Below are 11,227 nucleotides of genomic sequence, written 5' to 3'. Positions count from 1 at the left end.
ACAACCATGTCAGATGCATATAATAACACCGGGATAGATCTACCTTTAACAGATATTGGAGAATTTTTTCCTCTAAAACAGCCACCACATCATTAATATATACATTAATGAGAAGAAGTTCTAGAAGACATCTTTGGTGTTCTCCCGTAGAAATAGGGAAAATGTTAGAACATTCTCCACTGGCTTTAGTTCTTACTTTATCCATCTTGCTCTGGTGGAGATCCTCCAAAATATGCAGAAGTCTTTCATTGATACCCACGCTTGTAAATTTCATCCAAAGATTTTCTAGATTATTAGAATCGAATGCCATCCTTAAATCTGTAAAAGCAGCATACCATGCGTACCATTAACCACAGCATATTTATAAACCACATTGGGTAAAATAAACCTATTATCAATTCAGGCTCTACCAGCCACCTTCCCGGAAGAGCATTGCTGTTTTTATTGAAATTCTCCATGTGTACAGCAAGAACATAACGGTAATAAGAGGAGAGAGGTGGCCAACCAGGGTGATGTGCCCACTTCTTGTGCTCCCACTGGGCAGCGAAACATCCGGTGCACTTTGTCCTCTTTCTGTGGAGAAAGAGGCTGGTAAGGAAATCAGGACTCTCCGTCCCCAGAGAGATAGTTGAAATAGAGGCCAATCACTGGGGATGAGAGGGACAACTCACTCCCCTGTCACAGCTCCTCATTGCCCTGTTGATGTCCCTCTCATCATGGATTCCCATTCTTGGTCCTCTCTTCTCAACTTTATGTATTTGGTGCCTCCAATTGGCTTTTAAGGAGGTGAGAGGGGAAGAGAAGGAGATGACTGGGCAGGAGATTCCAAAGAGGTCTGTGACAGGTTGTGGGCAGTTGTATTTTGTAGGCTATGGCCGCTGGTTAGAATGAATCCCCCAGGGAACATTGAGGTGTGAAATGCCTGTATAGAATCTTTAGAAATTTTCTAAATGTTTTTCTGGCTGCCGGTTAAGCCCAATGACTTCTTTTTCTCTCCCTCCTGAGAAAGTGAGACAAATCCTGAGAGGGGATTAGCACCTGCAAGTGTCACTGGCTTCCATATGTTTGATGCATCAACATTTTATGTCTCTACTTTAAACACTTATTGTAATTGTTCAGGCTAATGCTTGTTATAGGGGGGAAAGAAGGGGAAAACTCATGGTTTTCTCCCATCACTTATTCCTCAATTTAGACATACAGATCCCTTCCCAGCAAATTCACGGGAGAGGAGGGGGCTGAGCAAAAACGCATGCTCGTCAGCAAGAGGGCCAAGCAAAACAGCAAGGGGGATTGTGACAGGATGCGAAACAGGACAGTTTGAAATGCCTACAGCATTAACAGACAAAGTTGACAAAGGAACAGAGGGAAACTCTGAGGATCTCAAAGCAGATCTGCTGGCTCCAGTGTCCACAAGACAAGTAACAGATTTCCCTGCAATTTTACAATTAACATATGGGCCTTCCTGATTAATAGGAATTAAAGGATTCATGATGTAGTTACGTTCCCTCAGGCTGTCCTAGTAAGGGATATTCTGTGGGGAAAAAACAGGTGCTTCAGGATTTGGGAACAGAGGCGGGTTTTGAGCTAATCCGTTTGGACAAACAGACAAACAAAAAAACCCAGAAAGTATCTACAATGTTATTCACTTTATTTCTCATTTTGAAAGGGAATTTTACCATTTTGTAATGGGTCCTGATACATAAAATTAGGAAAATTCCCTAAATGCAAGTAAAATATTGATAAATATTGTACAAAACAAACACACAAATGCACACGCCCTACTGGGAAGATTCTCAGGTGCAGCTGTGTTCTGGAGTTCCTCTCTGCATTAGGGACCTCATTTCATTGTAATAGGATGCTTTCCGTGGACTTCAAAGGGCTTTCAACCAGGCATTTGATGTTTGCTAGATGTAAATATTCATATTGTAACTCCTTTACACAAGGAATTATTAATTGTACATCCCTGAAATTCTGCAGGAATTTTTATTGTGTTGTACAAATAATAATCATTATTATTAACAGATTGCAGCACAAACTTAATAAATGGGACATGCGTCAAAACAAAGATTTCAACAGATCTACATTTCACAATCCCGGTAGCCCATAAATAGAGACTCTCCATCTGCTGTCTATTTTGCAGTCTCTTCTCTCCAGCAGCACTGAGCTCCCAGCCAAACTTCAGCCATGAAGATTCTCTACCTGCTCTTTGCTCTCTTTTTCCTTGTGCTCCAAAGCTCTCCAGGTAAGATCTTAATGAAATGAAGAGAGAATATAGAAGGACATTTGTGAGTCTGTACTAAGATTTCTAAAAATTTTGTATCATCATTTTTTTCCAGCTTTTTATTCCCCCCAAATAGAGTTGTATGGTTTTCAGCAGATACTTGACATTTAACTGGAGAATAGTCCTGGGGTGAGAAAGGTGCCTTTAATGTTCCTGTTAGGATCCAGTCAGATTTGGCTGAACTACGACCTGTAATAATATCACCAATGTTCTACCCAGTGGAGTCCTACAGGGATTTGTTCTTGCCACCACACTGGTTAAACTTTTTATAAAGGACTTGGGAAAAGAAAAACATAAAATCATCACCTATAAAGTTGGCAGGTGACAAAAATTAAGGGACAGGTCACTCATACAGAGGGATTTGGATCACTTGGTAACTTGGGAACAAGTTAACTATCATACAGCTAAATCTAAATGCATAGATCTAGGAATAAAGAAGGTTGGCCACAGTTATAGGATGAGGGACTCCATCTTGGGAAGCAGTGACTCTGAAAAATGTTTTGGGGGTTGTGGATGGATCATCAGCTGAAAAATGCTAAAAGGCTTAATAACTTGGATGCAGAAAGAGGGAAATCTTGAGTAGGAGTAAAGAGATTTTACCTCTGTATTTCGCACCTCCTGGTACCAGTACTGTTCAAAATATTAATAAGTGATCAGGAAAAAAGGGTAAACCATGATACGGCAAATTTTGTAGGTGATACAAAATTACTCAAAGATAGTGAAATCCAAAGCAGAGTGCGAAGAGTTACAAAGGAATCTCATAAATCTGGTTGACTGGGCAATAAAATGGCAGATGAAATTCACTGTTGATAAATGCAAAGTAATGCACTTTGGAAAACATAATCCCAACTATACATATAAAAAGATGGGGTCTACATTAACTGTTACCACTCAAAAAAGTGATCTTGGGGCCATTATGGAGAGTTGCCTGAAAACATCTGCTCAATGCACAGTGGCAGTATCAGAAACAACTAACAGAATGTTAGGAACCATTAGGAAAGGGATAGATAATAAGACAGAAAATATCATGATGCCTCTATATAATCCATGGTATTCCCAGATCTTAAATACTGTGTGCCGATCTGGTCATCCCATCTCAAAAAAGATATATTAGTATTGGAAAAGTTACAGAGAATGACAACTAAAATGATTTGGGGTATGGAACAGCTTCCATATGGGGAGAGATTAAAAAGACTGAACATTTTCAGCGTGTATCCTCTTCCTCTGGCCTAACCCAATGAAAATACCCTTTGGCTAGTCTTTGGATTTAAGAGTTTGGGAACTTTCACTTGAGATAACAGGCTCTATGCATATCCTTTTCCTCTCATGAAATGACAGACTTCCTAATAGCTTGTATTGTCCAGGAAGATACTGATCAGTACAAGATGCACATTTCTGGGGGATGAGGCTGGGACTAAGAGTTGGCTGGTGTCACTCTATGGGATAATTCAGGAGTGTCTTGCTGGAAATTTTCCTCTAATTGAGCTGGAAGGAACTTTGCATGCTAGGGGCTGTGCACGAGCAGGACCAGAAGTGGTTGCTTTCACAGCGGAGCAGTGTAGGAGGCATCACAAGTTGGAGAAATGAGGGAATATGGCTGTTCAGTGATCCAGACTCTACCCTTGGGAATGTCACAGTGGATACTTTAAGGAAAGCCCAGCTAAAATCTAGTTTAAAAATAGTCTAATATTAATATCCTAAAGGACATTTGGGCCACATTCTCATAAGGACCAACCTGTCTAAGCTTGGCAATTGGTCATTGAGTAAGTATTCCCAAGTGTGGACTCTTCACAAGAATGTCTGTGCCGAGTCTCGCTGACAATCAGGGGTTCTGACTGGGAGGATCTGGTTTAAACCCTTCTCTTTATAAAAGTTCCAGTCATCCAACCCACTGCTGAGCTGTTTCCACCCTGCTCAGCCAATCCGTATTTAGATACTGCCTAGTACATCAGTGTTTGGAATCAGAACAAGTCAAAACCATGGCAACAAAACCACTGCTCCACTCTTAGAAGTTGGTGATGATGGAAGCTGCCTGCTTTCCACCCTGTACAGCTGTGGGGCTGGGAAGGACAGACATGCTCAGTGCTACAGTTCTGAAACATGCAGCCCACCAGGTCAGTCTATCTGCTGAATTAATTCACTCTGCTCAATTCTTAGGGGCAGCCTTTGAATGGGCACAGAACTACAGACATTTATATATCAGAGGGGGAGCTGTGTTAGTCTGGATCTGTAAAAGCAGCAAAGAATCCTGTGGCACCTTATAGACTAACAGTTAGTCTATAAGGTGCCACAGGATTCTTTGCTGCTTTTACAGACATTTCTATATTATCAAAGATCTAGTGAAAGGGGGCACAGGAAGATAACTGGGTTGACGTGGCCTTGTCTCAGTGAATTGGAAATTCAGCTAATGGGAAATGCCCGTCATGCTGCAATCACAGCCCTTGTTTACACTTGTGTGTGAATGAAAATCAAGACTCTTTTTCTTTGTGCAGGATTCACCCAGATCATCAATAACCCCTTTGCTTGTAGACGTGCTCGGGGATTATGCCTCCCTACATGTTACCCCCCATTCAGAACTATTGGAATTTGCGGTTTTGGGCAGCGTTGCTGTAGGAGATGGGTAAGTTCAGGATGCCACAAGGCAGACATTATTGTGTAAACAGAATATTTGTGTCTCTCCTTTCTATAGCTGCTGTTTAATGACCTTGCAGGCTCAGAGCACACGGCACAACCCTGAAATGGGACAAAGGAAATTTCTGTGCTGCCCTGATTCTAGACTATCTGGGGTTTACATGTTACAGTTAGAGTCATGGCCGGCGCTTCCATTAGGCGACCCTAGGCGGTTGCCTAGGGTGCCAGGATTCAGGGGCGGCATTTTGTGTGCTCCCCACAGGGCACACGGGAGCTTCCGGTTCCGCTCCCATCGCGCCGCCGAAGAAGAACCTTCTGCCAATGTGCCGCGGAAAACAGCGGCAGGCAATTGAGTAGCTCAATGACTGCCGCTGTCGCCTGCGACATTTCGGCAGAGGGTCCTTCTTCGGCGGCACGATGGGAGCAGAACTGGAGCTCCCACACGCCCCGTGGGGAGCGCACAAAATGCTGCCCCCCAAATTCTGCCTAAGGCACCAGAAACCCTGGCACCAATCCTAGTTAGAGTAATCTTATAGCTGCTTTACTAAGGCTGCCTATGGTCTGTCCACAATCCAGGGCAGCCCAGAGTCTCCACCGTGCTTTTTATATGTATATTTGGGATTATGAGAGGAGCTGAGCAGAAGAGAATTTGGGAGCCCTACATGAAAGCAGCGAATGGGGAAGAAATGGTCACTAGGCCCCTGAGGAAGCATCTCTAACCCAGAGAGTTTTTTTTTTCTTTTTAATGTTATTTTGCCCCAGATTGGGGAGGTTTTGGTTCAGTGGTAGGGGGAAAGGGGGAAAAGCCACCAACCCAACAGGAGAAACGAGGCACTGGCCAGATCTGATGAGGAGAAGAGAAGCTGCACCCACACAGTAGGGATATAACCATGATTTTCCCATAGGAAAAAAGGTATTTTTAAATCATTCCACTCAAAAATGGAAGGACAATTAAACTCAATTTGTGGCCTGGACCCCACTGCAGAGTCCACCCAGAATGACACGGTGTGAAAAACTGGAAATGAACAAAGTGATGAACTTGTGAGACTTTCAGACAACCAGGTGCTCTGGAGCTGTGTTAAAGAACATCTGGGTCGAGATGCTGCAAACATGGGGAGCCGTGTTGAGGATAAAATTGCTCCTGTGTGTTTTTGTGGGACAGAGGCACTTTTGAGCACATGTGTGAAGGCTGTCTTGCCTTCTGGGACCAGCTCTCTGTGGTTTGAACCAGAGCCCTCCAGGACTAAATGCTCCAGTGTCTTCTTTTTGAACAAAAGACATTTTTGTTCAAAAGAGCCTTACAGGTTCCAGCTGGAGCCTGTAACAGACTCTCAACCTCCACCGAGGGGACTTCGTAACACACACTGACCACTGGGCCACTCATATATTATCAGATGTGCTCACTATTCAATGCAAGTCAATAAGCACTAGTGCACGTTAAGGATTAATGCTACTTTCAGTCTTTAAAGTAGCTCAGTACCTACTCGTAGCCTTTGCATTTCTCCTTTTAGAATTCCAGAGCAGTTACAAGCCTTGGTGACTTCAATAATAGCCTTGGTCAGAATTTCTTTTTACTGATTTAAACATGGTGTTTCCTAAAGTTGTTAACTTGTTCTCATTGCTTATCTGTAGCCAATTCTATGTGTGTTCTTCTTGTTAAGGGCTGGATCTCCCTTTAGCCTTGTACAAGGTGCCCAGCATACTCAAATTACTGTCTCAGCAGGGATAGGACTGAGAGAGGAAGTTGGGAGGGGTGAGAGGCTTTCCCAGACAGTTTGGCTTTGTTCTCTACACCTAAACTGCTACAGTGGCACAGCAACACCACTGCAATTGAGCCAAAGCGACGTTACCTGCACCAACGGGACAGGTTCTCCCATCTGTGTAGGCAATGCAGCTCCCCGAGAGGTAATATGTGCGTCAATGGGAGAATGCACCTATCAACCTAGCACTGTCTTCATCAGGGGTTAGGTCGGTTTCACTGTGTCACTCAGGGGTGTGTATTTTTCATACTATTGAGCAATATAGTCACACCAACCAAATTTCCTAGTGTAGACCAGGCCTAAAGTACCATAGAAGCATTTTAGGGTAGGAGATGTGAAGATAGGAGCTCAGTGGTAGCAACTGCACTGCTACTCACCTGACCGCTTCACTGAGCATGTACAGAGATTACCATCAGGTAAGGAACTGCCATCTGAATAGGGTTAGGCTTTAGGCTTACCTGAGCTGGCAGACAGAATAATCCAGGCATTCTTGAAGAATAATGTATTTCTCCTCTCATTAAATATGTATTGTTTTAGTTTTAGCTATGGACAAAAGTATGTTTGAAAGGAAAACTGAACATGGATGTGAGTCACGTTGTGCTACATCTTACCTATTTTTCTATATATCATAGAGATAGTCAATATTTTTTAAAATTCACAATTTGGATTCATCCCCTCAAGGGAATTTCAAATTTCAACATTTTAAAAAAGTTTGATGAATATTTCTATGATACTGTACATGATATTTCCAGCAGTTTTTGTTTAATTTGCTGGGGTTCTTTTTTTAATCACCCAGCGACTTTATTTTTGGTGGCTGTCACTGTAACAATGTCGAATGTTAATAGGAAGGACTTTTGTAGGAAAATGAGAATCTGCCTCCTTTACTGGAGAGTTAGGGGCAAAGGGAGGGGACAGCCATGTTCAGAAGTCCGGCATATTTACTTCAGAAGCCAGGTGGGCAGCCAGAACACATGTTTAGATATAATAGAGACATTGAGTCTGTTCTACAACCTTAACTAACGGCCAGCTGGCTTTAAGCTCATGAGATAGAGGCTCATGCACTAAGCTCCAAGGCCCAACGTTTGATCACGCCCAACGACAACCAAGATCTGTGGGTGTTACATACGCACATGCTACCAAATGATGGGGAAATTCCTGTTCTACCTTGCTTTTGAAATGTAACATTATATTGTCCTCGTTTTAATGGCTATAAACATAGATTGTGAGAGTTTCCTCCCTTTTTGCAGTAGAGAGAGTGAGTGATGGCAGCAGAACTTGTCAATGCAGGATCACAGAAAATCTGGCAGACGACACTTTGCTTCTGAAACCCTTGGATGCTTTTCATCTGGGCTGCAAAGAATCTCGCAAGCTGGAAAAAATCCACAAGGCAGCCCTTGTGTCACCTCTAATAGCTTGTTCTTTTAATAAAATTAGCTGGTTGTTGTTGTGTATCACAAATGTACCTGTGAGTGTTTTGATTGGCACAGGGGGGCTGTTTTGCTATTTCTTTCCCATAAAACTCCCTTCCTTCTTTTATTTTAATGAAATATAAATAAAATAAATGGTCATTCCCATATGTGAAATCCACCCAGGGTGTTCCTAGACAAGGGGACATACATATTTATATGTTTCAGGGAGCTCACATGGATAAATCTTTACTTTTCCCTTGGTCCTTTGACAAAGCTGTTCAGTTTGTGTTGTTGTCAGAGGAGTTGGGTTCAGTCACAGCTTGGTTGCACAGTGTGTAATGTCCACATCAATGCTCCATGGCCTGTGGACCCTCCCTCTGCTCCTCTCGCCTCCCAGCCCTCTCCATCATGAGGTCCCCTTCTCTTGTGCCTAAGCGTCCAGACCTTCCCTGTGCAGCAGGCTCACATGCAGGAGCCAGACTGACAGCACAAATCCCAAAGACCTAGACTTAGAAACCTGCAAATTTGCAAGTTAGGGTGTAATGAGGCAGCCACATGGGGTCCTCCCATGGAGAAGGAGAAACAATGGAGATCACAGCTGCTTTCTGTATCTGTGCAGAAACAAAGTATTGTTACCCTGGGGACACCATTTAGGGAAGGCCTCCCGTCCCCAGTCTTGTACCAGATTTGGGGAAAATGTGCAGCAGAAGGGAAGATGCTGCCCTTCCTCCTCCCGCCCCCACTTCCCTGCTCCGCTGTTGTTTGCAGCCATGCTGTCCTGCCCCCTACCATGGGGCCATAGCTGATGTTGCTCCTCACCTGCTGATAGTCTGTGTAGAATGGGGTGGGGGCTGATATCAGGGTGTTCCCTTCCCTCTGCCCATTGTGGAAGTGGGTGGGCAGCACACGCCCCTCACCCCAGCCACTGAGCCGCAGAGCTGACCCCACTGTGCCATCTAAGGACTGAGTTTATGGCTGGCCCCGCAGCAACAGCACCTCCCTGGACACAGCCCCTCCCTGCACCCTGAGCTACACCCCTCCAGGAACACAGCCCCTAGCAATCTCCTGCCTGGCCCCTGAAGTACATCCCCGCCTGGAACCTGAGCTACCTCCATGCCTGCACACAGCCGCTAGTTACCCCCTGCCTGAACCCTCAGCAGTTTTAAAAAAATTTGAGCTGACCCCCCGCTTTTGTAGGCCCATCACCTTATATGCAAAATCTAGAGTTTTCAGGTGCCTAAGTAGCCCCAGGAATCACGATTAATGTTCCCCACACCAAAATCTGAAATGGTGCCCCTGAAGTTACCTCAAGCTTTTCTCCACAAACCAGCTCCTTCTCTCAGTGCCCTTCCCCTGCCCTGAACCCATGTCTTCCTCACAGCCTTTATGGTGAATGTTTCAGGGACCAGCCCTGGAGGGACTTGTCTTTACTGGGAAAAGGCATTGTGTGAGAAAAGGGGTTAATGTATGAACAGGGAAGACAGTGTGGCCTAGTGGCTAGAGCACAGGTCTGGGACACAGGAAACCTGGATTCTATGCCTATCTCTGGCCTGTTGGGTGACCCATAGGCCAGCCCCAGGAGGAGTTTGATGAATTAGGGCAAGTCCCAGAGCAGCAATTGATACGTAACCTGAAACAAGGGGTGGCATGTGACCTGCTCTAAAAACTCCTCCCACGCGTTTCTAAATAAATATTATTTCTGTTTTCAAAAAATTACTGCTTGTGGGCCTATTCTTAATCAGAGGGATGTATCTGTGTCTTTTCAAATATCAGCAAGGCTAACTTGCTCTGGGGAGCCCTCTGTATATCAGAGACAAGCACCTTGGGTGGATCATAACCTTTGTTACTGGTTCAAATAAATTCTAAATTAAGGTTTAAAATTAAAAACTTTATTTGTAGGTAATATAATTGGCTTGATATAGTCAGATCCAAACCTTCTAGTAACACCGTAGGCCCACCCCAAGAGCAGGTTTGAGCCATGAGGGAAAGTTTCTGGGTGGACTGACCCATCCAGAAGAACTACGGGATGCGTTTGACCTTTCATGTGTTCTTCTACTAAATGTTGTTCACTCCACTGTACAGTCAAGTCAGAGGATGAAATTTCTTAACTGGGGGAAAATAGGTATTGAAAGAGTTTGTCAGGATCCCTCATGATGCTGGTATTTGGTAGGTTTGTTCTTCAGTCAAATTAATCCCACAGGGAATTTTAAAACATTTTAACCATTTGGCACTTTCATCACCATCTGGTCATTTTGAACTAAGTCATTAGAATACAGTTTTATAATCTGGTGAAAAGGTAAACCACCTAGCCATCACTTTCAGTCACCAACTAAAACCTCTCCAGCGCATCATCAAGGATCTACAGTCTATCCTGAAGGCCGATCCCTCACTCTCACAGATCTTGGGAGACAGGGAAGTCCTCGCTTACAGACAGCCCCCCTACCTGAAGCAGATACTCACCAGCAACCACACACCACGCAACAAAAACACTAACCCAAAAAATTATTATCATAATGTTAAAGTGAAAGTGGTTTTAGTGTAATATCCATTGAATGTATCATTCTCCACAAAAACAAGGCAAACAATCTGGGTAACTGCCCCAAGAATAGATTCTCCTGGTTATTGACCCCGCTGCCTGTGACACTAGACACTTTAATCATCACAGAGTCCAGGTGGCATTTAGAATCATAAAATCATATGACTGGAAGTATCAGAGGGACAGCCGTGTTAGTCTGGATCTGTAAAAGCAGCAAAGAGTCCTGTGGCACCTTATAGACTAACAGACGTATTGGAGCATGAGCTTTCATGGGTGAATACCCACTTCGTCGGATGCATGACTGGAAGGGATCTCAAGAGGTTACTTAGTCCAGTCCCCTGCACTCATGGCAGGACTAAGTATTATCTAGACAATCCCTGACAGGTGCTTGTCTAACATGCTGTTAAAACTCTCCAGTGATGGAGAATCCACAAACTCCCTAGGCCAGTGTTTCTTAAACTGGGGTCTGTGGACCCCTAGGGGGTCCCCATTGCTAGTCCAAGGGGTCTGCGTGCTTCACTGATCAGCTCCTCCCCCTCCCTCCCCATCTCCCGGAGGCTACTGAAGCTGAACCAGGAGATTTTAGCCACTAAAAGCCCGTTAGTGCAGT

The sequence above is a fragment of the Mauremys mutica genome, chromosome 3 (genome assembly GCF_020497125.1).
Source record: "Mauremys mutica isolate MM-2020 ecotype Southern chromosome 3, ASM2049712v1, whole genome shotgun sequence".
NCBI classification, from domain to species: domain Eukaryota; kingdom Metazoa; phylum Chordata; order Testudines; family Geoemydidae; genus Mauremys; species Mauremys mutica.
This window is presented reverse-complemented; position numbering follows the sequence as displayed.